The sequence below is a fragment of the Aegilops tauschii genome, chromosome 4, assembly GCF_002575655.3.
Source record: "Aegilops tauschii subsp. strangulata cultivar AL8/78 chromosome 4, Aet v6.0, whole genome shotgun sequence".
NCBI lineage: Eukaryota > Viridiplantae > Streptophyta > Magnoliopsida > Poales > Poaceae > Aegilops > Aegilops tauschii.
Genome location: NC_053038.3, coordinates 503,847,888 through 503,875,825, shown reverse-complemented (window position 1 = coordinate 503,875,825; position 27,938 = coordinate 503,847,888). Strand labels below are relative to the sequence as shown.

The 27,938-nt window shown below is 46.1% G+C and overlaps 1 pseudogene; it reads left to right on the top strand.

Annotated features, from left to right (window-relative positions):
- Positions 1-500: 500 nt before the first annotated feature.
- LOC109734409 (mechanosensitive ion channel protein 5-like) lies at positions 501-22,235 on the top strand (annotated as a pseudogene).
- Positions 22,236-27,938: the final 5,703 nt, after the last annotated feature.

Here is a 27,938-nt window from a genome sequence, read left to right as displayed (position 1 = left end):
TAATTTGCCATTGTATAAAAGCAATTTGCAATGATATTTTCAACAAAATTTGCCATGTTTCAAAAATTAATTACAAAACATAATTTATTATGGTGTGTGCGATAAAAGTTTCCTTGGTGTGTACAAAACTAATGTGCCGTGGTCCGAACAATAAGTTCACCATGGTTAAAATAATAAATTTGCCATGGTCCAAACAATAATTTTGCCATGCTTGAACAAAATAATTTTGCCATGCTGGAAACAATAAATCTGCCATTGTCCAAAAATGTAAATTTGCCATGGTGAAAAAATATATATTTGTCACGGTCCAAACAATAAATTTTCCATGGCCAAAAAGTTATGTAGGTCATGGCAAATGTGTATAATAAAATGCTTGCATCAAAGATATTATACCATGACAACATTTTAGTGCCCATATAGCAAATGTTGTCTGCATTGCAAACAATTAAAATTAAGGCAAAACTACCTATGTGGATCATGGCAAATGTGGATAAAAGTTCATGGTCCAAAATGTTGAGCTCCATAGGCTCAACCAGAGAAACGTCTCGGCATGGAACATGAAGAGGCTGGTGAAGATTGTTCATTTTGAGACGCTCGCCACAATGGACGAGCAGATCCAACAGGCAATGACAGGGGAAGCAGCTGAGCCAGGGACACAGATTCGCAGTGAATATAAGGCGCAGTTGGTCGCCAAGAAGATCATTCACAACGTAGCCAAGCCTAGTTCAAAGTAAGTATTTCTTGGGCATCTTTATCTTTTGGCCAAGCCTGGTTATATCATTTTGTATTCCAATTGTCAAGCCTCTAGGAATATTTTATTTTAATTGTTAGACAACTTATAGTGCACTATCGTGTTCAATGTCAAACTGTCAACTACAAAAGTGGAAGGCCATATCACAAAAATTTACAATAATACTTAACCAGAAAAGGCCCTCAACCCTCAGCACTCGCTTCAATATTTCAAATGTTGTAGTTCTCGAATAGTGGCAATTCATGATTCCGAATCTTGATCGTAAATGCATCAATTTTTATGCAGGCCCATATACTTGGCAAACTTGATGCGCTTCATGAAGCAGGAGGAAGCAATCAAAGCTATGCATCTTTTTGAAGGAGCACAAGAGCACTGTAGGGTCGGCAAGAAGTCTATGAAGAACTAGGTGGTAATTATCTTATTATTGACCCTGCTATCTAAGTTGCATCCACCATCAAGATGTCATTTCTAACGTTATAGCATATATGGTTCGTTCTGTAAGTGAATGCATTTAGAGAGCGCAAAAGCTCTAGCCCTAACACTAAACGATACAAAATCAGCAGTTAAGAAGCTCAACCAGATGGCCAATGTTGTTGTTGGCCTCATAGTTTCTGCTCTCTGGCTTCTAACTCTCAGTGTAGCGACGTCACATTTCTTCGTCTTCCTCAGTTCACTGTTGGGGAACGTAGTATTTCAAAAAATTTGCCTACAATCACGCAAGATCCATCTAGGAGAAGCATAGCAACGAGCCGGAAGAGTGTTGTCCACGTACCCTCGTAGACCGAAAGCGGAAGCGTTTAGTAACGCGGTTGATGTAGTCGAACGTCTTCGCAATCCAACCGATCCAAGTACCGAACGCACGGCACCTCCGCGATCTGCACACGTTCAGCTCGGTGACGTCCCTCGAACTCTTGATCCAGTTGAGGCCGAGGGAGAGTTTCGTCAGCACGACGGCGTGGTGACGGTGATGATGAAGTTACCGGCGCAGGGCTTCGCCTAAGCACTATGACGATATGACCGAGGTGTGAAACTGTGGAGGAGGGCACCGCACACGGCAAAAGATCAACTTGTGTGTCTATGGGGTGCCCCCTGGCCACGTATATAAAGGAGGGGAGGGAAGAGGTGGCCGGCCCTAGGGACGCGCCAGGTGTGCGGAATCCTACTAGGACTCCCCAGTCCAAGTAGGATTCCCCTCCTCTTTCCTATTCCTAGTAGGAGAAGGAAGGGAAGGGAGAAAGGGGGAGAAGGAAAGAGGGGGGCGCCGCCCCCTCCTAGTCCAAATTCGGACCAGCCCATGGAGGGCGCGTAGCCACCCCTTGAGGCCCTCCTCTCCTTTCCACTAAAGCCCATTAAGGCCCATTACTTCCCCGGCGAATTCCTGTAACTCTCCGGTACTCCAAAAAATACCTGAATCACTCGGAACCTTTCCGATGTCCGAATATAGCCTTCCAATATATCGATCTTTATGTCTCGAATATTTCGAGACTCCTCGTCATGTCCGTGATCTCATCCGGGACTCCGAACAACCTTCGGTACATTAAATCACATAACTCATAATACAAATCGGCATCGAACGTTAAGCGTGCGGACCCTACGGGTTCGAGAACTATGTAGACATGACCGAGACACATCTCCGGTCAATAACCAATAGCGGAACCTGGATGCCCATATTGGCTCCTACATATTCTATGAAGATCTTTGATGAACCACAAGTATAGGGGATCTATCGTAGTCCTTTCAATAAGTAAGAGTGTCGAACCCAACGAGGAGCAAAAGGAAATGACAAGCGGTTTTCAGTAAGGTATTCTCTGCAAGCACTGAAATTATCGGTAACAGATAGTTTTGTGATAAGGTAATTTGTAACGGGTAAGAAGTAACGAAAGTAAACAAGGTGCAGCAAGGTGGCCCAATCCTTTTTGTAGCAAAGGACAAGCCTGGACAAACTCTTATATAAAGGAAAACGCTCCCAATGACACATGGGAATTATCGTCAAGCTAGTTTTCATCACACTCATATGATTCGCGTTCGTTACTTTGATAATTTGATATGTGGGTGGACCGGTGCTTGGGTACTGCCCTTCCTTGGACAAGCATCCCACTTATGATTAACCCCTATTGCAAACATCCGCAACTACAAAAGAAGTATTAAGGTAAACCTAACCATAGCATGAAACATATGGATCCAAATCAGCCCCTTATGAAGCAACGCATAAACTAGGGTTTAAGCTTCTGTCACTCTAGCAACCCATCATCTACTTATTACTTCCCAATGCCTTCCCCTAGGCCCAAATAATGGTGAAGTGTCATGTACTCGACGTTCACATAACACCACTAGAGGAAAGACAACATACATCTCATCAAAATATCGAACAGATACCAAATTCACATGACTACTTATAGCAAGACTTCTCCCATGTCCCAAGGAACAAACGTAACTACTCACAAATCATATTCATGTTCATAATCAGAGGGGTATTAATATGCATAAAGGATCTGAACATATGATCTTCCACCAAATAAACCAACTAGCATCAACTACAAGGAGTAATCAACACTACTAGCAACCCACAGGTACCAATCTGAGGTTTTGAGACAAAGATTGGATACAAGAGATGAACTAGGGTTTGAGATGAGATGGTGCTGGTGAAGATGTTGATGGAGATTGACCCCCTCCCGCTGAGAGGATCGATGGTGATGATTTCCCCCTCCCAGAGGGATGTTTCCCCGGCAGAACAGCTCCGTCGGAGCCCTAGATTGGTTTCGCCAGGTTCCGCCTCGAGACGGCGGCGCTTCGTCCCGAAAGCTTCTCTCTGATTTTTTCAGGGCAAAAGACTTCATATAGCAAAAGATGGGCATCGGAGGCCTGCCAGGTGGCCCACGAGGCAGGGGGGCGCGCCCTCCACCCTCGTGGCCAGGGTGTGGACCCCCTTCGGTTGATTCTTTCGCCAGTATTTTTTCTTAATTCCAAAAAGTGCCTCCGTAAAGTTTCAACACTTTTGAAGTTGTGCAGAATAGGGCTCTAATATTTGCTCCTTTTCCAGCCCAGAATTCTAGCTGTCGGCATTCTCCTTCTTCGTGTAAACCTTGTAAAATAAGAGAGAATAGGCATATGTATTGTGACATAATGTGTAATAACAGCCCATAGTGCGATAAATATCGATATAAAAGCATGATGCAAAATGGACGTATCAACTCCCCCAAGCTTAGACCTCGCTTGTCCTCAAGCGGAAGCCGATAACAAAAAATATGTCCACATGTTTAGAGATAGAGGTGTCGATAAAATAAAATATGGACATGAGGGCATCATGATCATTCTTATAACAGCTACATATATAAATATTGTCATATGATTTCTTATGCTAAAGTAACAATCTATTCACAATGTCAAGTATGAATCAGAAACTTCATTGAAAGCTAACAAACTATAATCTCAGTCATTGAAGCAATTGCAATTTATCATAACATAGGAAAGAGTCAATATAAGAGCTTTTCAGCAAGTCCACATACTCAACTATCATTTAGTCTTTCACAATTGCTAACACTCACGCAATACTTATGGATATGGAGTTTTAATCGGACATAGAGAAAGATAGGGGCTTATAGTGTTGCCTCCCAACCTTTTACCTCAAGGGTAATGTCAACAATAATAGTTCATGATAACTTACATCCAATTGGATATATATATATATATATATATATATATATATATATATATATATATATATATATATATATATATATATATATATATATATATCAGGATCTTTCCAACACAATGTGCTTGCCAAAGGATAAAATGTAAAAAGGAAAGGTGAAGATCACCATGACTCTTATATAAGGTATAAGACAAGAATAAAAGATAGGCCTTCGCAAAGGGAAGCAGAGGTTGTCATGTGCTTTTATGGTTGGATGCACAAATTCTTAATGCGAAAGAACGTCACTTTATATTGCCACTTGTGATATGGACCTTTATTATGCAGTCCGACGCTTTTATTTCTTCCACATCACAAGATCGTATAAATCTTATTTTCTCCACACTAATAAATTATACATATTTAGAGAGCAATTTTTATTGCATGCAACAATGACAACTTACTTGAAGGATCTTACTCAATCCATAGGTAGATATGGTGGACTCTCATGGCAAAACTGGGTTTAAGGGTATTCGGAAGCACAAGTAGTATCTCTACTTGGTGCAAGGAATTTGGCTAGCATGAAAGGGAAAGGCAAGCTCAACATGTTGGATGATCCATGACAATATACTTTATTTTGGATATAAGAAAACATAACCCATTACGTTGTCTTCCTTGTCCAACATCAACTTTTTAGCATGTCATATTTTAATGAGTGCTCACAATCATAAAAGATGTCCAAGATAGTATATTTATATGTGAAAACCTCTCTTTATTTATTACTTCCTCTTAATTGCAACGATGACCAAAACTATGTTTCTCAACTCTCAACAACTTTTATTCATCATACTCTTTGTATGTGAAGTCATTACTCTTCATAAGATCAATATGTACTCTTTAATTTATTTATTCTTTCCTTTTCTATTATTCCCTTAAGATCATGGCAAGATAATCAACCCCTTGACTCAAAACTAATCTTTATTATATATATAGCTCACAGACTCAATTACGTAGAAGGATCATAAAGCAAAACTCAAAACTAGATCATACTAAAACTTTATTCTACTAGATCAAGATATTACCAAAAGGATCGAACTAAGAAAAAGGGTAAAGATAGGAGTGTGATGGTGATACAATACCAGGGCACCTCCCCCAAGCTTGGCAGTTTCCAAGGGGAGTGCCCATACCCATGTGATTATGTCTCTTTCCTCGGAGGTGGTGATGATGGAGTTGTTGATGATGTAGGCTTGTCGTCCATCTTCCAAGGCATAGGCTCACCATCATAGAGGGATGATCGAGTCTCCGGGATCCTAAAATCTACAGCCAAACTCATCCTCTTGAATCTATATTCATACTCATAGTTTTGGTTTTGCAGGTCTGGGCTTGGTGGCGCTTGATTTTATCGTGAAGCTTGAAGATGGTCTCGCCAATGTTCTTGGCATCTAGCTTGTGGTCGTTGGTGAACTCCGTAATCATTATGTGGTTGGCGTCGAGTCCACGTTCCACCATCTCCTGTCACTTGAAAACTTGCTGCTCCATTGCTTCGAGTCTTGTCTCCATGCTCCCGGTCCTCCTTGGTCCCTCAACATCGCGGATGTGCAGCAACCCCTCACGCATCTCAATGGTTTGAGGGTGTTGCAGCACCTCCGCGAGGTAGGGGTTGATGACCTTCTCGAAGAACTTGTCCTTGGGGGCACTTGGAGACGTCATGGTGATCTAGATCTGTCAGAAAAATAGCTCGAAACAAAAACAGAGGATATTTGCATGATACGAGGGTCAAAACCTTCGGGAGATTATATAATGAATTTTTACCGACCAAAAGAAGTATCGTGCAAGAAAACGGAGTCCGGAGAGCACACGAGCTGCCCAGAAGGCAGGGGGCGCGCCCTCCACCCTCGTGGATGCCTCGTGTCCCTTTCGGACTACTTCTTATTTTCCAATTTTCTTAAATATTCCAAAACGGACAAAAAATGCTATTAGAACTGTTTTGGAGTCGGTTTACTTACGTACCACATACCTATTCCTTTTTGGAGTCTGAAACGTTCTGGAAAGTGTCCCTTATGTATTCCTCCGGGGTTAAGGTATCAATAACATTAGTTTCAACATTTATGGGATTACCTGAGATATAATGTTTGATTCTTTGACCGTTCACCACCTTCGGATTTGTGCCTTCGAAGTTGTTGATTTTATGGCACCGGAACGATAGACCTCCTCGATAACGTAAGGACCTTCCCATTTAGAGCGAAGTTTTCCTACAAAAAATCTTAAACGAGAGTTGAATAGCAACACACCTACATTAAACTCACGATTTTGTATCCTTTTGTCATGCCATCTTTTAACTTTTTCTTTAAACAGTTTGGCATTCTCATAGGCCTGAATTCTCCATTCATCAAGTGAGCTAATGTCAAATAGTCTCTTCTCACCGGCAAGTTTGAAATCATAATTGAGCTCTTTAATGGCCCAATATGCCTTATGTTCTAGTTCGAGGGGTAAATGACATGCTTTTCCATAAACCATTTTATACGGAGACATACCCATAGGGTTTTTATATGCAGTTCTATAGGCCCATAATGCATCATCATGTTTCTTGGACCAATTCTTTCTAGATCTATTAACAGTCTTTTGCAAAATTAATTTGATCTCTCTATTACTCAGCTCTACTTGGCCACTAGATTGTGGGTGGTATGGAGATGCAATTCTATGACTAACATCATACTTAGCAAGCATTTTACGAAAAGCACCATGAATAAAATGTGAACCACCATCAGTCATTAAGTATCTAGGGACTCCAAACCTCGGAAAAATAACTTCTTTAAGCATCTTAATAGAGGTGTTATGATCAGCACTACTAGTTGGAATAGCTTCTACCCACTTAGTAACGTAATCAATAGCAACTAAAATATGCGTATACCCATTAGAGGAAGGAAACGGTCCCATATAATCAAAGCCCCAAACATCAAATGGTTCAATAACAAGTGAATAATTCATAGGCATTTCTTGACGTCTACTAATATTACCAATTCTTTGACATTCATCACAAGACAAGACAAACTTACGGGCATCTTTGAAGAGAGTGGGCCAATAAAAACCGGATTGCAATACCTTTTGTGTAGTTCTATCTCCAGCGTGGTGTCCTCCATAAGCCTCGGAGTGACACTTGCGCAGGATCTGTTCCTGTTCATGCTCAGGTACACAACGTCTAATAACACCATCTACTCCTTCTTTATAAAGATGTGGGTCATCCCAGAAGTAATGTCTTAAATCATAGAAAAATGCTTTCTTTTGCTGGTATGTGAAACTAGGTGGTATAAATTTAGCAACAATGTAATTGGCATAATCAGCATACCATGGAGCAGTACGAGAAGAATTTATGACAGCTAATTGTTCATCGGGAAAGCTATCATCAATAGGGAGTGGGTCATCAAGAACATTTTCTAACCTAGACATGTTGTCTGCAATGGGGTTCTCAGCTCCCTTTCTATCAATAATATGCAAATCAAATTCTTGTAGCGAGAGAACCCATCTAATAAGTCTAGGTTTAGCATCTTTCTTTTCCATAAGATATTTAATAGCAGCATGATCAGTGTGAACAGTAACTTTAGAATCAACAATATAAGGTCTGAACTTATCACAAGCAAATACAACTGCTAAAAATTCTTTTTCAGTAGTAGCGTAATTTCTCTGGGCACTGTCTAGATTTTTACTAGCATATTGGATAACATTTCATTTCTTATCAACTATTTGTCCTAGAACAGCACCTACAGCATAATCACTAGCATCACACATAATTTCAAAGGGTAAATTCCAATCAGGTGGCTGAACAATAGGTGCAGAAATCAAGGCTTTCTTAAGTATTTGAAATGCTTCCACACAATCATCATCAAAGACAAAAGGAACATCTTTTTGTAAGAGATTAGTCAGAGGCCTAGAAAATTTTGAGAAGTCTTTAATGAACCTCCTATAAAAACCAGCATGACCAAGGAAACTTCTTATATCTTTAATGTCCTTAGGATACGGCATCTTCTCAATAGCATCAACTTTAGCTTTATCAACTTCAATACCTTTTTCAGAAATTTTATGCCCCACGACAATACCTTCATTAACCATAAAGTGGCACTTATCCCAATTCAAGACAAGATTAGTTTCTTCACATCTCTGCAAAACTCGATCAAGGTGTCGGGGGAAATCGACACCTATGGAACCACTGGGATCCCTTCTACGGTTGGCGGGCGCGAGGTTGTGCAAAGAGCGGGTCTGACAGGAAGCACACGGATCGTTTACCCAGGTTCGAGCCGCGGAGATGCGTAATACCCTAGTCCTGCTTTGGTGGATGTATTCGAGTGTTCTTGTGTTCTTGAGCTAGCTACGGGGTGCAACTTGCCCAAAAGATCCGAATCCCTCTCATGGATGCCTCGAGCCTCCTTTTATAGGGAAAAGGGGTTGCCACAGTGGCACACAGGAGGTGGAAAGGTCTACAGTGGATGAGTCTATCCTCTGGCACCATCGGACAAACGCATTTAATGCGCTGCCGACGTGCCCCTCTCGCTTTATCAGGGACGGTAAGGAAGCACGTCTCAGCTGTTGCCGCCTCGCCTGGCTTCGACACGCGTCCGAACTGACGAGGCGTCGCGGCGCAATGTTGGCTGGCTGCTGGGATGGCGCGGTTGTGGAGCCTTCACGAAGGCCTGCATGCCACCACGCAGGTGCCTGCTGGGTCGGTGTAGAGGCCGCTTGTCGCCACGCAGGTGCCTACCCAGCTGGTTGAGCTAGCAGCTGCACGGGGACGGCGGTGGAATCTTGGCAGGCGCGGGCCTGGCTGTTGCCCCACTGATGCCCTCGGCAAGGGTCTTGTCGGGGCCCCGGCAAGGGTCTTGCCGTGGCGTCGTGGTCGTCCCCGGCAAGATCGGATTTCCTTGGCTAGGATCCCGCCGGGGGTCGTTGTCTTCTGGTCCTCATTTGATCTCGTGTGTTTATGATCTTGACAAAGATCTGCATGCCACCACGGAGGTGCCTCCCGAGCCTTGGCCCCAATGTGGTTGATGGCGTTGGTACCCTTGGGCTCAAGGGAGGCGCGCTCCGTTGGCGTCAGGCAAGCTGCCCCGGCAATGCTCTCGCCGGGGCTGCGGAGGCCGTCCCGGAAAGTGTCTTGCCGGGGGAGTCCACCTCGCCCTCTTGCTCTTTGTGTCTCTGGTCTTGGCGTTACCTTGGTTGTCTTGTACTCCGGCTTCCCTCCGGCTCCCCTCCTCTGCCCTGCTAAGTGTGGCCGCGGGTGCGGCTCTGACTGCCCGCGCACAAGTAAAGGGGTCAAAAGGAGAGCCCCTACTTTTGTACACCGACAGGAGCCCCCGGGCCTGGGCCACACATAAGCGTGACGCGTTGTTGGGCTAGGCCCAGAACGGTGCGCGGGCAGGTGGGGCGGATTTTTACCGTAGTAACTTTTTCGTCTGCTGCGCTTCCCCGCGACCTGCGTTGAACGCGCGAAGTGGAGGGTCGTGCGTGACGTGGGGGTCATGCGTGGGGCGGTTCCTGCATGCATGCATCACATCATGGTAAAGAGGCGGCTCACGCCTTCCCCATAAAAAGAGGGAGGCGCAGAGGCGCAGCTCATTTACTGAGTGGACTCGGGTCGTGGTCCTCAAGGCGTCCGCGGCCCATGATCACGGGGTAGGGAACGGTTGCCTCACCCGTCCCCTCAATTTTTCTTGCTCGCCATGTGTCCCCCATGCAGCTGGCAGGCGATGGAGGCGGGAAACCAGGCCGTCGCTGATTGGAGCAGCGGGTCGGTCCCGATTCCCTGCGCGCCCGATGGTCGGATTGGTTGAGTGGGGCGGCCGAGCCCTGACCCCGCCCCTTTATAAGAAGGGAGAGGGGGATTTCATCCCACGTTCTTCCAGCATCCATCTCCTTCCACTTCTGCTCCTTTCTTCCATCTGCCATGACGAGAGGGTACGCAGGCCCTTCAACGGTGGCGGCGAGGGTCGCTGCTCGACAACGCGTCCCTCCTCCCCAAGAGCTCACAGCGGCGGAGCCGACCACGAGACAAAGGGGGAGGGGGCGAGGCCGAGGCCGTCGTGGCGCTCGAGGGAGAGGGGGACGAGGTGGCGCACCGGCCTTGCCTTCGCCGGCGATGCCTCTCCCAATGGAGGGTCACGTTGGGGACCAGCCTCGTGAGTTCTTCATCAGGCTGCGCCGGCCACCGCGTCGTCGTCTTCGTCTCCCTACCCCATTTGCTCGGGAGATGGAGCTCAATCCACCCCAGACCCTCAGGTTGCACATGAGGGGATGCGGGAACGGCGGCACGCGGGTCGACGTTGACTTCCCCGCTCCTCACGTCATGTACCTCTGTCGCGGATGGAAGACGTCCGCTCGTGTCCACAGCCTGACGGCGGGGCTCGTTCTCTATTTCAAGTTAATGGAGAACGGCCTGCTCTCCGTCAAGGTCTTTGGAGATCTTGGAAGTCACCTAAAGTGCTGCGTGGAGAGCTCCTCCGACGATGAAGATTCCTCCTCAAGCGGGAGAGACGAGGAGGACAGCGATGACAAGGGCGTCGAGCGGCGGGACGCCAACCTCGACTCCGACTGACCGCGTCGCCCCTCCCTCGGCCACGCGCCCTGCCGAGGGCCTTCCTCGTCAAGCTCTCCATCATCGCGTTCCCCGTCGCCTCCTTGGGTGGCTGGCGTAGGAGGGTTGGAGAAGGTGAAGAAAGCGGGTGGCGGCCATCAAGTCGGAGTACGCGGGCACCGACGCCTTCATCGCGTATTCTCGGCCTGCTGCCTCATCTCCCAGCTCCCCTCCCGACACCGGGATGTTCTCTTGGTGCCTTCTACTCCTCGTACCTTGCCTAGGCGCTCTTTTTGCCCTCCTGCTATCTTGTTCCACCTTCTGAGGAGAGGGACAAGAAAAGGATTACGGGCACCTTATCTCTTTTTAGTTTGTAAGCCCGCGGGCACTTGTTAATTTTAAGACTTGTAATCCCCTTGCTCATGTTTTTTATTCCGTATGAACTGTACCTGTATGGGATGTTTTTAATGAAAAAGGATGCTTGACGGGTTCTTTGTGCGTGAGCGAGGCCCATGCCAAGGAATGAATCCTTGTTATTTTTAAGATAAACATTGTTGCTCGGCAATAGGCCTTGCCGTCCCCTTACTTCAGTCGACCATTTTCACGCTCTTGGCGGAGGCAGGGCGAAGTAGAGTTAGGCCCTTTGTTTATTTCCTTGCCACCGCGACTACGACCCAGATCCGACCCAGGGACTTGGGTACAGGAAAAAAGGGGGAGCACGGTGGTCTAGGAGCAAAACGAGGTTTCATATGTCCCACCTTCATACGGAAATGCACAATAGAGGATAAAAGAATTATCTGAATCTGCAGCCCCCGGCAGCCTTGGTCTGCCGTGGTTGGATTCTTGTATCTGCAACTGCTACCTCTTGAGCACTGCGTTGGTTTTCCCTTGAAGAGGAAAGGGTGATGCAGCAAAGTAGCGTAAGTATTTCCCTCAGTTTTTGAGAACCAAGGTGTCAATCCAGTAGGAGGCCACGCACGAGTCCCTTGCACCTACACAAACAAATAAATCCTCGCAACCAACGTGATAAGGGGTTGTCAATCCCTACACCGTCACTTACGATAGTGAGATCTGATAGATATGATAGGATAATATTTTTGGTGTTTTTATGATAAAGATGCAAAGTAAAATAAAAGCAAAAATAAAAGGCAACAAAAATAGCTAAGTGTTGGAAGATTAATATGATGGAAAATAGACCCGGGGGCCATAGGTTTCACTAGTGGCTTCTCTCGAGAGCATAAGTATTTACGGTGGGTGAACAAATTACTGTTGAGCAATTGACAGAATTGAGCATAGTTATGAGAATATCTAGGTATGATCATGTATATAGGCATCACGTCCGAGACAAGTAGACCGACTCCTGCCTGCATCTACTACTATTACTCCACACATCGACCACTATCCAGCATGCATCTAGAGTATTAAGTTCATAAGAACAGAGTAACGCTTTAAGCAAGATGACATGATGTAGAGGGATAAACTCATGCAATATGATATAAACCCCATCTTGTTATCCTCGATGGCAACAATACAATACGTGCCTTGCTGCCCCTACTGTCACTGGGAAAGGACACCGCAAGATTGAACCCAAAGCTAAGCACTTCTCCCATTGCAAGAAAGATCAATCTAGTAGGCCAAACCAAACTGATAATTCGAAGAGACTTGCAAAGATAACCAATCATACATAAAAGAATTCAGAAGATTCAAATATTGTTCATAGATAAACTTGATCATAAATGGATCACTGGTGCTTACACACTTTGTTAGCATCTTTCGGATTGACAAAACCTTCTGGTTGCATCATATACAACTCTTCTTTAAGAAATCCATTAAGGAATGCAGTTTTGACATCCATTTGCCAAATTTCATAAAATGCGGCAATTGCTAACATGATTCGGACAGACTTTAAGCATAGATACGAGTGAGAAACTCTCATCGTAGTCAACACCTTGAACTTGTCGAAAACCTTTTTGCGAAAATTCTAGCTTTGTAGATAGTAACACTACTATCAGTGTCCGTCTTCCTCTTGAAGATCCATTTAATCTCAATGGCTCGCCGATCATCGGGCAAGTCAATCAAAGTCCACACCTTGTTCTCATACATGGATCCCATCTCAGATTTCATGGCCTCAAGCCATTTTGCAGAATCTGGGCTCATCATCGCTTCCTCATAGTTCGTAGGTTCGTCATGGTCTAGTAACATGACTTCCAGAACAGGATTACCGTACCACTCTGGTGCGGAACGTGCTCCGATTGACCTACAAGGTTCAACAGTAACTTGATCTGAAGTTTCATGATCATCATCATTAGCTTCCTCACTAATTGGTGTAGGAATCACTGGAGCTGATTTCTGTGATGAACAACTGTCCAATTCGGGAGCAGGTACAATTACCTCATCAAGTTCTACTTTCCTTCCACTCACTTCTTTCGAGAGAAACTCCTTCTCCAGAAAGGATCCATTCTTAGCAACGAATATTTTGCCTTCGGATCTGTGATGGAAGGTGTACCCAACCATTTCGTTTGGGTATCCTATGAAGATGCACTTCTCCGATTTGGGTTCGAGCTTATCAGGTTGAAACTTTTTCACATAAGCATCGCCGCCCCAAACTTTAAGAAACGACAGCTTAGGTTTCTTGCCAAACCAAAGTTTATATGGTTTCGTCTCAACGGATTTAGATGGTGCCCTATTTAACGTGAATGCAGCTGTCTCTAATGCATAACCCCAAAACGATAGTGGTAAATCGGTAAGAGACATCATAAATCGCACCATATCTAATAAAGTACGGTTATGACGTTCGGACACACCATTACGCTGTGGTGTTCCAGGTGGCATGAGTTGCGAAACTATTTCACATTTTTTCAAATGAAGACCAAACTCGTAACTCAAATATTCGTCTCTGCGATCTGATCGTAGAAACTTTATTTTCTTGTTACGATGATTTTCCACTTCACTCTGAAATTCTTTGAACTTTTCAAATGTTTCAGACTTATGTTTCATCAAGTAGATATACCCATATCTGCTCAAATCATCTGTGAAGGTCAGAAAATAACGATACCCGCCACGAGCCTCAACACTCATCGGACATCATACATCAGTATGTATTATTTCCAATAAGTGAGTTGTTCGCTCCATTATTCCAGAGAACGGAGTCTTAGTCATCTTGCCCATGAGGCATGGTTCGCAAGCATCAAGTGATTCATAATCAAGTGATTCCAAAAGCCCATCAGCATGGAGTTTCTTCTTGCGCTTTACACCAATATGACCTAAATGCAGTGCCACAAATAAGTTGCACTATCATTATTAACTTTGCATCTTTTGGCTTCAATATTATGAATATGTGTATCACTACGATCGAGATTCAATAAACCATTTATATTGAGTGTATGACCATAGAAGGTTTTATTCATGTAAATAGAACAACGATTATTCTTTGACTTAAATGAATAACCGTATTGCAATAAACATGATCCAATCATATTTATGCTCAACGCAAACACAAAATTACATTTATTTCAGGTTCAACACTAATCCCGAAGGTAAAGGGAGTGTGCGGTGGTGATCTTCTCAACCTTGGAATTACTTCCAACACACATCGTCACCTCGCCCTTAACTAGTCTCTGTTCATTTTGCAACTCCTGTTTCAAGTTACTACTCTTAGCAACAAAACCCGTATCAAATACTGAGGGGTTGCTATAAACACAAGTAAAGTACACATCAATAACATGTATATCAAATATACTTTTGTTCACTTTGCCATCCTTCTTATCCGCCAATTATTTGGGGTAGTTCCGCTTCCAGTGATTAATCCCTTGCAGTAGAAGCACTTAGTTTCAGGCATAAGTCTAGCTTTGGGTTTCTTCACGGGAGTGACAACGTGCTTGTCATTCTTCTTGAAGTTACCTTTCTATCCCTTGCCCTTTTACTTGAAACTAGTGGTCTTGTCAACCCTCAACACTTGATGCTTTTCTTGATTTCTACCTTCGCCGATTTCAGCATCACGAAGAGCTTGGGAATCGTTTCCGTTATCCCTTGCATATTAGAGTTCATCACGAAGTTCTAGTAACTTGGTGATAGTGACTAGAGAACTCTGTCAATCACTATCTTATCTGGAAGATTAACTCCCACTTGATTCAAGTGATTGTAGTACTCGGACATTCTGAGCACATGCTCACTAGCTGAGCTATTCTCCTCCATCTTGTAGGCAAAGTACTTTGTCAGAGGTCTCATACCTCTTAACACAGGCATGAGTCTGAAATACCAATTTCAACTCTTGGAACATCTCATATGCTCCGTGGAGTTCAAAACGTTTTTGAAGTCCCGGTTCTAAGCCGTAAAGCATGGTGCACTAAACTATCAAGTAGTCATCATACCGAGCTTTGTCAAACATTCATAACGTCTGCATCTGCTCCTGCAATAGATCTGTCACCTAGCGGTGCATCAAGGACATAATTCTTCTATGCAGCAATGAGTATAATCCTCAGATCACGGACCAAGTCCGCATCATTGCTACTATCATCTTTCAACTTATTTTTCTCTAGGATCATATAAAAAATAAACGGGGAGCTACATCGCAAGCTATTGATCTACAACATAGATATGCAAATACTATCAGGATTAAGTTCATGATAAATAAAAGTTCAGTTAATCATATTACTTAAGAACTCCCACTTAGATAGACATCCCTCTAGTCATCTAAATGATCACGTGATCCAAATCAACTAAACCATGTCCGATCATCACGTGAGATGGAGTAGTTTTCAATGGTGAACATCACTATGTTGATCATATCTACTATATGATTCACGTTCGATCTTTCGATCTCAGTGTTCTGAGGCCATATCTGCATATGCTAGGCTCGTCAAGTTTAACCCGAGTATTCTGCGTGTGCAAAACTGGCTTGCACCCGTTGTATGTGAACGTAGAGCTTATCACACCCGATCATCATGTGGTGTCTCATGACGAAGAACTGTCGCAACGGTGCATACTCAGGGAGAACACTTATACCTTGAAATTTTAGTGAGGGATCATCTTATAAAGCTACCGTCGTACTGAGCAAAATAAGATGCATAAAAGATAAACATCACATGCAATCAAAATTTGTGGCATGATATGGCCATCATCATCTTGCGCCTTTGATCTCCAACTCCAAAGTACCGTCATGATCTCCATCGTTACCGGCATGACACCATGATCTCCATCTTCTTGATCTTTATCAACGTGTCATCACATGGTCGTCTCGCCAACTATTGCTTTTGCAACTATTGCTATCGCATAGCGATAAAGTAAAGCAATTATATGGCGCTTGCATCTTATGAAATAAAGAGACAACTATAAGGCTCCTGCCAGCTGACGATAACTTCAACAAAACATGATCATCTCATACAACAATTCATATCTCATCACGTCTTGACCATATCACATCACAACATGCCCTGCAAAAACAAGTTAGACGTTCTCTACTTTGTTGTTGCAAGTTTTACGTGGCTCCTACGGGCTTAGAAAGAACCGTTCTTACCTACGCATCAAAACCACAACGATTTTTCGTCAAGTGTGCTGTTTTAACCTTCAACAAGGACCAGGCATTGTCACACTTGATTCAACTAAAGTTGGAGAAACTGACACCCACTAGCCACCTGTGTGCGAAGCACATCGGTAGAACCAGTCTCGCGTAAGCGTACGCGTAATGTCGGTCTGAGCCGCTTCATCCAACAATACCGCCGAATCAAAATATGACATGCTGGTAAGCAGTATGACTATTATCGCCCACAACTCTTTGTGTTCTACTCGTGCATATAACATCTCTGGCTCTGATGCCACTGTTGTGGAACGTAGTATTTCAAAAAAATTGCCTACGATCACGCTAGATCCATGTAGGAGAAGCATAGCAACGAGTGGGGAGAGTGTTGTCCATGTACCCTCGTAGACCAAAAGCGGAAGCGTTTAGTAACGCGGTTGATGTAGTCGAACGTCTTCGCGATCCAACCGATCCAAGTACCGAACGCACAGCACCTCCGCGATCTGCACACGTTCAGCTCGGTGACGTCCCTCGAACTCTTGATCCAGTTGAGGCCGAGGGAGAGTTTCGTCAGCACGACGGCGTGGTGACGACGATGATGAAGTTACCGGCGCAGGGCTTCGCCTAAGCACTACGACGATATGACCGAGGTGTGAAACTGTGGAGGGGGGCACCGCACACGGCTAGAAGATCAACTTGTGTGTCTATGGGGTGCCCCCTGGCCACGTATATAAAGGACTGCAAATCCTTTATCCCCAGTTCAAATCTGGGTGCCGCCTGATCAATAAAATACTTAGGTTTTTTTTATAGTGTTGATCGATTTCGATAAATTTTACTTCGCATAAGTTCGGGCAAGAGAGTAACTGGGCCTGCCGATACTGACTTAATTTTTAATTATTTCAATGAGATAAATTTTGGAAAAATTAAGAATTTCAGTATTTTTTCTTATTCTTTTTATTTATTCTTTCAGAAAGGAGGGGGGGGGAAGAGGTGGCCGGCCCTAGGGGAGGCGCCAGGTGTGCGGAATCCTACTAGGACTCCCCAGTCCAAGTAGGATTCCCCTCCTCTTTCCTATTCCTAGTAGAAGGAAGGGAAGGGAGAAAGGGGGAGAAGGAAAGAGGGGGGCGCCGCCCCCTCCTAGTCCAATTCGGACCAGCCCATGGAGGGCACGCAGCCACCCCTTGAGGCCCTCCTCTCCTTTCCACTAAAGCCCATTAAGGCCCATTACTTCCCCGGCGAATTCCCGTAACTCTCCGGTACTCCGAAAAATATCCGAATCACTCGGAACCTTTCCGATGTCCGAATATAGCCTTCCAATATATCGATCTTTACATATCGACCATTTCGAGACTCCTCGTCATGTCCGTGATCTCATCCGGGACTCCGAACAACCTTCGGTACATCAAATCACATAACTCATAATACAAATCGTCATCGAACGTTAAGCGTGCGGACCCTACGGGTTCGAGAACTATGTAGACACGACCGAGACACATCACCGGTCAATAACCAATAGCGGAACCTGGATGCTCATATTGGCTCCTACATATTCTACGAAGATCTTTATCGGTCAAACCGCATAACAACATACGTTGTTCCCTTTGTCATCGGTATGTTACTTGCCCGAGATTTGATCGTCTGTATCATCATACCTAGTTCAATCTCGTTACCGGCAAGTCTCTTTACTCGTTCCGTAATGCATCATCCCGCAACTAACTCATTAGTCAGGTTGCTTGCAAGGCTTATAGTGATGTGCATTACCGAGAGGGCCCAGAGATACCTCTCCGACAATCGGAGTGACAAATCCTAATATCGATCTATGCCAACTCAACAAACACCATTGGGGACACCTGTAGAGCACCTTTATAATCATCTAGTTATGTTGTGACGTTTGGTAGCACACTAAGTGTTCCTCCGGTAGTCGGGAGTTACATAATCTCATAGTCATAGGAACATGTATAAGTCATGAAGAAAGCAATAGCAAATAAACTAAATGATCAAGTGCTAGGCTAACGGAATGGGTCAAGTCAATTGCATCATTCTCTAATGATGTGATCCCGTTAATCAAATGACAACTCATGTCCATGGCTAGGAAACTTAACCATCTTTGATTCAACAAGCTAGTCAAGTAGAGGCATACTAGTGACACTCTGTTTGTCTATGTATTCACACATGTATTAAGTTTCCGGTTAATACAATTCTAGCATGAATAATAAACATTTATCATGATATAAGGAAATATAAAGAACAACTTTATTATTGCCTCTAGGGCATATTCCCTTCATTCACAACTTCCTGTGGCAGTCTTTGTGCTCGGGAACACCATGAAGACAATTTTGGAGGCAATTATTTTCTTATTCGTGATGCATCCTTTCGATGTAGGTGACCGTTGTTGTGAAATTGAAGAAGTTCGTGTAATTTTTGGTGGTCCTTATTTATTTCATCGGATATCACCTTGCGTTCATTAATTGCCATTGTAAGCACTTGAATTTTTTTTTGTTGTAGAAGAAATGAATATCATGACAACAATCTTTCTTCGTTATGATAACCTAAAGATCTATTACCCAAACAGTGTGATAATCCACAAGTATAGGGGATCGCAACAATTTTTAAGGGTAGTATTTCTCCCAAATTTATCGATTCGACACAACAGGAGTCAAAGAATATTTATGAGCCTTAGCACTTGAGTTGTCAATTTAACCATAACTGAGAAATAATATTTCTACAACAAAGTGTTTAGTAGCATAGTAGTTTGATAGTTTTGATAGTAACAGTAAGAGTAGCAGTAGTAACATGAACAACAACAGTAGCAGTTTGTGATGATTGTAACATCAACAGCAATGAAAATAACTTAGCAAAGACCAATATGAGAAAAACGTAGGCATTGGATCGGCGATGGATATTTGTGTTAGATGATATTCATCATGTAACAGTCACAACCTAGAGCGATACACAATAGGTACAATTAACCAATGTAATGTAGTCATGTATTCTGTATATAAATCATACGTGCTTATAATAAAAACTTGCATGACATCTTTTGTCCTACCCTCCCCGAGAAGTAAACTAAGGGATATTAAGGCTTCCTTATCATAAAACATGATGATTCTTTCTCTTTAATTTTTTCTCCCCGAGATGATACTTATGGAGTTGGAATTAGGGCTAACGGAGGCCTGTGGGACCCATGAGCTCACAGGGCACGTCCTGTGGGGTTGGGCACGCCCCTGAGCTCGTGGCTCCTGGGTGGCTCTCTCCAGTAGTTCTCTTCCCTGATATTTTTTTTATATTCTGAAAATATTCTCAGTAAACTTTCAGCTCAATCCGAGAACTTTCTTGTAGATCACTGAATATGATGCATTTGATTAACGACATTTTTTTTACGCGAAGAACAATGCATGAATCACCGAGCGGACATGACCGCAGTAACGCATGAGCTGAGATGACATAAGAAAGAAAAAAAAGGTGGAAAGAGAAGTCGAACATAACACAAGAACATGACGAAGACGAAGGGAGAAGAAGATGAACAGTGGAAGGAAGACGTGGAACAGAGTATGTAACATAACGGGGGATGTACGACATGTAACAGGTAGACAGACGTGTAACAGGGTCCGCAAACGTATATGTATGTATTGTCTCGTATTCAGACAGTTAAAGAACTTCCATCGGTTTTCCACGCATTTTGTGTCCAACCAAGTGCATGGATCACGACGCAGATCAACGACGGCAGGAGTTTGCGCAGGTGCGTGCCCCCGCATCTGCGTGCCTCTGCGAATTTCCGGATCTTTTACATAAGTGGAAGAGGGCGCTTCCGATTATTGGTGACCCATGGCACGTCGTTGTGCAACGGCACCCACATATGTGAAGAATCCACGTTTTGGTTCTCTCCGATCGACCTGTGAGACCGATGGGCGACGCTAAGCCGACCTCCTGCTTCTGTACGTAGTGTCCATTAACTGTTGTTATATTCCATCTCCACGATCATCCATCCGAATCACCGTCGAGATTATGACTGTAACCGAGAAACGTGCGTAATGTAGTCCTTTTTTCTTATTCTGTATGCGCTTGGGGTCGGGGTCGGGGAAATACGACGGCCGGCCAGTGACGGAGCCGAAAGCACAGATCAGATGCTAAAGCCAGCGTGTGCAATGTGCATGCATGCACCCCACCCAATGCTTTCTACCGATCGACGATGGCGCCGATCTTTTTTCCTTAAGACCACATGGGCCCGCGATTAGCACCGCCGTGATGGAGACCGATTGCAGCGAGGCAGCCACTCATAATCTCACTAGGCGTGTACGGTGTGGTACCATACGGTGACGCGTCACGCCTTACGTACCACCGTAGGAATATATTTGAACAGGATATCGTATAGCGGACGATCTTCTCTTCTATTTGGTCGGCAACCAAGATGCCCTCGCTTTCGCGCCGCTAATCTACGACGTGACGCCGCGCACCCAAATCTTAACGGAACTATCTACGCAGAGTTGTCTGGAATTTTCGGGAGGTATGCGTCACTTTTTAATCGGTCTTCCAATTTACTTTTGGAAAATTACAAATTCCTTTCATTGACAAAACTGGCCACACGCAGCACGACCTAAACGCATCCCGGGTGGCAGCGAGCGACCCCGGAGCATAGTTTAAAAAACCGGACCAGACCGGCGGTCGAACCGGGAAAAACCGGAACCGGCGACCTCAGCGGTTTTTTAAGCTAATAAGACCGTTCTGCAATCAGACCGGAGAAAACCGATCGAACCGGCCGGTTTTTTGGAAAACCGGTGAAAAAACCAAGCCATTGAACCGGATAAAACCAAGAATTTTTTAATAGAAATTGGGAGAAGTGGAATTCGATCCCAGGATGTTTGAGCAGTACGCGGGGCCTGCCCACGGCCCAATAACCAACTCGGCTGTGCTACTCTATGGTCCGCTACATATAAATAATTTTATTTGACCATTGTTTCACACTATATTAGCACATATATTACTTCAACATATATTATTTTATTTCTTAAAAAACCAACAATCGAACCGGTGAACCGGCGGTCCGACCGGTAAAATCCTGAACCGACAACCTTTCCGGTTCGATTTCCGGTTTGGTTTTTTAAACTATGCCCCGAGGCGTCCATGCCGCCACACCCAAACCTCCCCCACCAGTCATCAAATCCCTCGTTGCTGCATGTGCAGCCAGTGAAGCCGCACAGGGCCCCCAAGGGCGAGGGGCCCCACACCAGGTAGTAAGTACGTATAGATTGGCAATTTTTATTTTTACTAGAACAATGTACGTGTGTTGCAACGGGGTATAAATATTCTAGTACGTTAGCTTGTGATTTACCTGTCAATAATAATGCGATTGTGTAAATAAATGTTCATCAAATTCTGATCGTGAATTACCTTATATTTTGATTAGAAGTTTGGTAAGTAAATTAAAGTGGAACTGGTTCAGAAGGTAAGTAAATTAAGCTCATTGATTATCATATACATGGGAGGTTGGACGAAGGGGTAGTGGAAAGAAAGATGAAATGTGAACCTTACGTTCTTTTTAAGTAGTATAGATAGATATAGATATAGATAGATATAATTTTTTTATTTTTAAAAAATAAGAAGGTAGTAATCTACCTTATATATTTCAAAACAGGCGAAAGACCGGAGACCATAGGCCAATTACATGAAACTTGCAAGATGCACCCAGGTGCAAGGCCACAAGCAGCCTAAGGAGGAAATTACAGGAATAGAAGAAAGGGAGAACGGGCAGCAGACCCTTACAAAACATCAAAATTAGCCATCAATCAGGTGAATCCAAGTCTGCAGGTCATCCTTATCCTGCTGCTTTCTAACCTTGTTGCTCCATAGATGGATCATATCCGCGGCATAAAACCTGATGTAAGACTCCATCCAACATTTAGAATTGAAAACTCTATCGTTTCGTGCATACCAAAGCGTGATAGCACAAGCAGCAAAAGCAACATTCCATCTGCGCTTGAAAACAAGCTGATGAACATCATGCTCCACGAAATACATGATGTCAGTAGATATGCATGCCAAAGGAGTTAGAAGCAGCTTGTTCCAAAGAGCATTGGATGGACGGCAACGGAGTACCAAATGATCAATAGATCAGCATTTGGGGCAACCACTGCCAGTTTTTGCTGGCCATATTATCTTTTGTATTGAGATGCCCCCAGAAGACCAACCAAAGGAAAACCCTGCGCTTCTGTGGTATTAAAGCATCCCATATCCAAAGGTCAAAAGCACACTTCACACCAAGGAAAGTGAGCAGTTGGTAGAAATAGCTTGTGCTGACCTTATTGTTGTAAACAGAGGGAGTGCGCGCATACTTATGTGAACTGACGGATGCCACGTCTACAATGAGCTGATTCAGGACCAGAAGCTCATGAACTGCCGTCTGGGAGAGGTTTGGGTGCAGCTGCACATCCCAAAGGCCTTGGGAGAACTGAGATTGAACGGAGAAGTACTGATTTTTAGGGAATAAGTATAAAACTGGGAACACATGCATTAGCCTTCCAACATTCAGCCACTGATCATGCCAAAAAGAGACGAGAGCACCAGCACCAATCGAGCAACGAGAAAAAAGAATAACCAGGGGGTGCAGTCTTTGAAACCCTTTCACAAGACCGTGTCTCTCCTGCTAGCACCGTGGGGCAGAAAATCCTTGCAGTACTGCGAGGCAAACCACTGAAAACAAGGAATACCAAAGGTCTAAAGAACTTTAGCCACAAACTTGCAAAACATGGCCTGATTATGAGCGAACAGATTTCTAACTCCTAAACCTTCATTGCCACCGGGGAGAGCAACCCTGCAAGCCTACGATAAGAGGCCCAACCTAGCAATGGGATCGATCGAGCCCAGAATGCAAGTAAACAACAGCCACGAAGTGCTAGAAACCGTCAAACGAGGCCCTTGACTCGACCGCGAGGGGACATGCCGTTGTGTTGCACTATCCAGTGAGGTAGCGACCAATGAGGCATGCCATATTGTTTCTTGAAATGAGCATCGTCTAAAATTAATTTGTGCTTTTTTTCTTTTCCCAGCAAAAAAGAAGAAGAAAAGATTAGCCTTTGTTTTGTGATGTACTTCTAAACATTTACTAGTAAGAAACAATGACACGTACGGACAGATTAGAAATTGAAATCTAAGAAGTTGAGCACTTACTTTTGCGATGCATTTGATTTTGAGTACTTATAAATAAATCTAAGAAAAAAAGCTAGGGTTTCTGCCTCCCGCCGGCGCAGCCGCAGGTCCCTCCTCTCCGGTGGCCCTAGGGCCATGAGGGCGCGGTGGATCTCGGCAAGGGCTGGCGGGAGGGTTCCGTTTTTAGTCGTTTCTTTCAGTTTTGCTAGGGTTTGTGTCCTACTCAGGAAGACGAGACGGCGGCGGCTCCCTGAAGATGGAATAAAGGTCTCCCCGCCTAGCCCCCGTTCCGGCGGTGCGTCTAGCACCGTTGGTGGGCGTGTGGAGGTGTGTCTCCGGCAGATCTATATTTGGTGGATTTGCTCGGATCTCGTCGTTCTTCGTCTACGTTCGTGTGTCTTCGGATTGGATCCTTCCGATCTACGTTATTCTTCATCTGCGGCGGTTGCTGTTCTGGTGTGCTGGTCCTACGGGGCCTTAGTACGACGACTTCCCGACTGTCTACTACAACAAGTTGTGCCCGACTCCGACGATGGAGGGGCGATGACGGCGGCACGCCTTCGGCTCGCTTCGGTGCTGGTATTCGTTGTAGTGGCATGTTTGAAGATGAATAGATCGGAATTTTTCTCGCAAAAAAATAAAGTGGTCATATAATTGTGTCGGATACGCAGAGGGCCCTCTTTGTTATTTCGCACTAAGGCCCCTGCCCTACCAAGACCAGCCCTGCATTGGCGGACGGTGTTGGCGGGGCTCTCCCTCATCCCATCATTTTTTTTTTCATTTTGCATCCCCTTGTTGGGACAAACCCGGTCCGGCGACGAACACCACGTACCCTCCAGCGACACGAACATCGGACGAACTTCTCTCTCTTACACTCGCTCGAACGGAGATGAAAGAAGGATCACAACACACTGGATTTTTCAGGCGACGAACACCATAGGCCGCACGAACGGCGCCTTGGTCACACGTCCGGCCTATTCTTTTTCTTCTTCAGCTCTAACTGTCCGACAACACACACTGTAATACAACCAGCAGCACACGGGGGAGTTTATACATGGGCGCACACACGCACGAAGCTGCGCCCCGCTTGGCGCGCAATCCACTTTCCCCGGCTGCACACACGACGCACTCTAATCACTAAGAGCATCTCCAGCTGTTGGCCCCTCAGGGGCTCGAAAAATCACCGCCTGGGGGCGAACCGACGCTAAAATCGGCTTGGGGGCGATCAGTCCCCAGCCGCCGCCCCAGGGTCGCCCACAGACGCCTTTTTTAAAAAAAATTGAAAAGAAAATCGGCTAAAATTCGGCAAACGGGACAAAGATTCGGTAAAACAGGACATAAACTTCGGCAACTTAAACAGTTTTTTACATAGCAAACTTAAAATTTAATTAAAAATAAAGGCCGCGACTACATGTCGAAGAACGCATTGAACGCAGCGAAGTCGCCGCCGGCGTCGTCGTCCTTCTCCTCCTTCACGCGGCCGTCCCTGCTGGACCCCTGCCCGGGGTCGTCCTGGCGGACCGATGGCGGCGCGTCGTCGTCGCTGTCGTCGAGAACGACAGCTCCTCCCTCGTCGCAGCCACGATGCCGAGCGGCGATCTCCTCTAGGGCGCAGCGCTGGCGCTCCAACTCCAGCCACGCCCAATCCTCCTGCGCCCACTTCATGCCCGCCGCATCGTCGAGCCCCGGCTCCGTCTTCACGCCGGCGAGCCCTAACTCCATCTTCGGCTTGACGAGGCGGGGAGGAGCCGAGGAGGAGGCGCGCCCGCCCTCGTTGATGACGATGCCGGCACTGCTGGTGCGCCGGCCGAGCGGCGTCTCCGCGGGCTCGGCCTTGACGCTGAAGAGCGCCGGCGACCCGGAGGAGTGGGAGGAGGAGGAAGAGGAGCCGGTCCTCCTCGGCATCCATTGGCTGCTGCTCCGGCGGGGGACCGGGGCGGCAGGGTACGTCAACGGGGCTCGTTGCCGCCCTCGAGGTGCTCGAGGATGGCGTGGAGCGTGCGGCCGGGGGCGCCTCACCACAGGCGACGGCCGTCACTGTTCTTTGTCCCCCGCACCACCGGCGCGTTATTGGTGGAGGCCAGCTACTCCGCCTGCCGGCGTTCGAAGTATGCCACCAACGCCTCGTGGTTGCCGGCGGCGTACTCCGGGAGGGCCCGCTGCTCCTCCGTCAGTGATGCCCGCACGCGCTCGACCTCGCTGTTGAAGTAGTCGGGGCGCGTGACGTCGGGCAACGGGGGGACGGGGACGCCCCCGACGCTGAGCCTCCACAGCCCCGGCGCGCGCATGTCGAGAGGCGCCGGGATGTTGGCTTCATGCAGGAGGTAGGCTTCCCACTCGTGCAGCGAGCGGCGGCCGAAGCCATTGGCCGCCACCTCATCGCCGGGGAACCTCTCGACCATCGTCTGCGGCGGCTGTGATTGGGAAGAGGAGAGAGAGAAAAGAGTTCGGCGGCGGCGGTTGTGCACGAGGAGAGAGGGGGGCTACAGGCGGGTGCGTCCACCGGCGAGGGAGGTGCTGCTTTATATAGCGGTCGGGGGGCAGCGTCGTGTGTACGCGTGGCGGGAGGGGGCGCGTCGCCCGTGAGGAATCAATGGAAGGCTGACCGGCGTCAGCCTTCCATTGATTCCCCGCGGGAAACCGGGGCGCTGTGAGGACGACGAGGCGGGGGTCGCTGACTCGGCGGGCCCGCTGTTCGTTCACGCCAAAAACGATTGACCCGGCGCCCCAGGGCGCCCCCCAGCGCGCCGGGTTCGGCCTGGGTCCGCCGCCGCCAGTTTCGGACCTAACCGGTGAAAAATGGGCTCCTGGAACGCGACTAAGCCGGTTTTTAGGCGCTGGCGTCAAAAAATAACCCTTGAGAGGACCTGTTGGGGGCACGGTTGGAGATGCTCTAACCCAACTAACTTCATGCATGATGCCCTACGTACACCACGCATGCAGCTTATCCTCAACGGCAACACGACCTGGCCATACGGACTAACTCACTACCAGGCCATCCAGCTCGATGCATGCAGCGCTACAACTGACCAAACTACGTGCATGACGCACACACACGCTAATCTAACTAGTAGACTTATCCAAGCAAGATTATGGCTCACACCCCCATCCTCTTGTCCCTCTGCCACACCCTCGCCATGGGACCTTTACATCCCGATCTACGACCACTGGGAGCGCACCCAGTTCTTCACGTCGGAGTGAGACTGACTATGTGGGGCAATCGTCACCATGTCTAGGGGCGCGTCCCTGATTGTGGTAGCAACGACTCCGTGTGCGGGCCATTCTCCGGTCAGATCCGATTGGATGTGGTGTCAGGGGCCCAATGTGCATCACGCTCTCTGTTGGATGTGGGCCACGACGACGAGGTGATGGCCTTCCGCACAAGTGGTGGCGGCCGACGGCGCTATTGTCCACCGCTTGGTGGCGGTGATTCAGATTTGATAGGCCGGATCGTGGTGATTGTAAACTGTACTGTATCGACTTTCTACGACACTACGACAACGGTGGTCATTGATAGGTCTTTGGGAGGGTCATCTCTCCTGATCCGGTGATTGAGTTTGGCGTGAGATACTAATTATAGACGACGAGTTGACACAGAGGGATGATTGTGCGATGGTGACGGTCACATCGTATGTACCTGCTGGAATGAAAGTGGTGGTGACAACACATGAGTGACTTCGATGATGGTGCTACTCGAGCACACAGTCTCAAGGTCTAGGGCAAAAGCCTATGTCATACCTGAGTGGTTATACCTAGCAATGACGATATTTGTCATATGTCGTTACCTTGTTGAAGGCATTGTCCGAATATGTTCGGACTGATTCTTCAGGATGAAAACCTAGATTATGGCCTTGTGGTTGGATCCAGGCATAGGCGAATCTATGTGTAAGCTGTGGGGTCAGCCGGCCCCACAACTTTTTGGAAAACAGCCTAGAAGTACTGTTCATCATGAAGAAAAATAAAAAAGAAATCCATTGACCCCACAGATTCTTGAGGCTAGCGCCGGCACTGGATCCAGGGACGACGGCGCTTGAGTGCCACTCCCTTCTTGAAAGCGTTGTTGTTGAAAAACCTCATCGTCCATGTGGTGCCATGAAATGATTGATGCGGATATGATCATTGTTATAGTTCGCCAGTTGCCGATATGGTCTGCTGTTGGAGATGCTCTAATGGCACGCTCCAACCGATGAGACCACTGTGGCTAGCATTTTCTACTTAATCACTATTGTAGGTACAATATGGTAGTGAAAGACAAGAGTGAAAAGATAAATCAAATAAAAAATGGTGTGCTATAATAGGTAGAATTCGTGTAATAACGTTACCAACATAGAAAAAA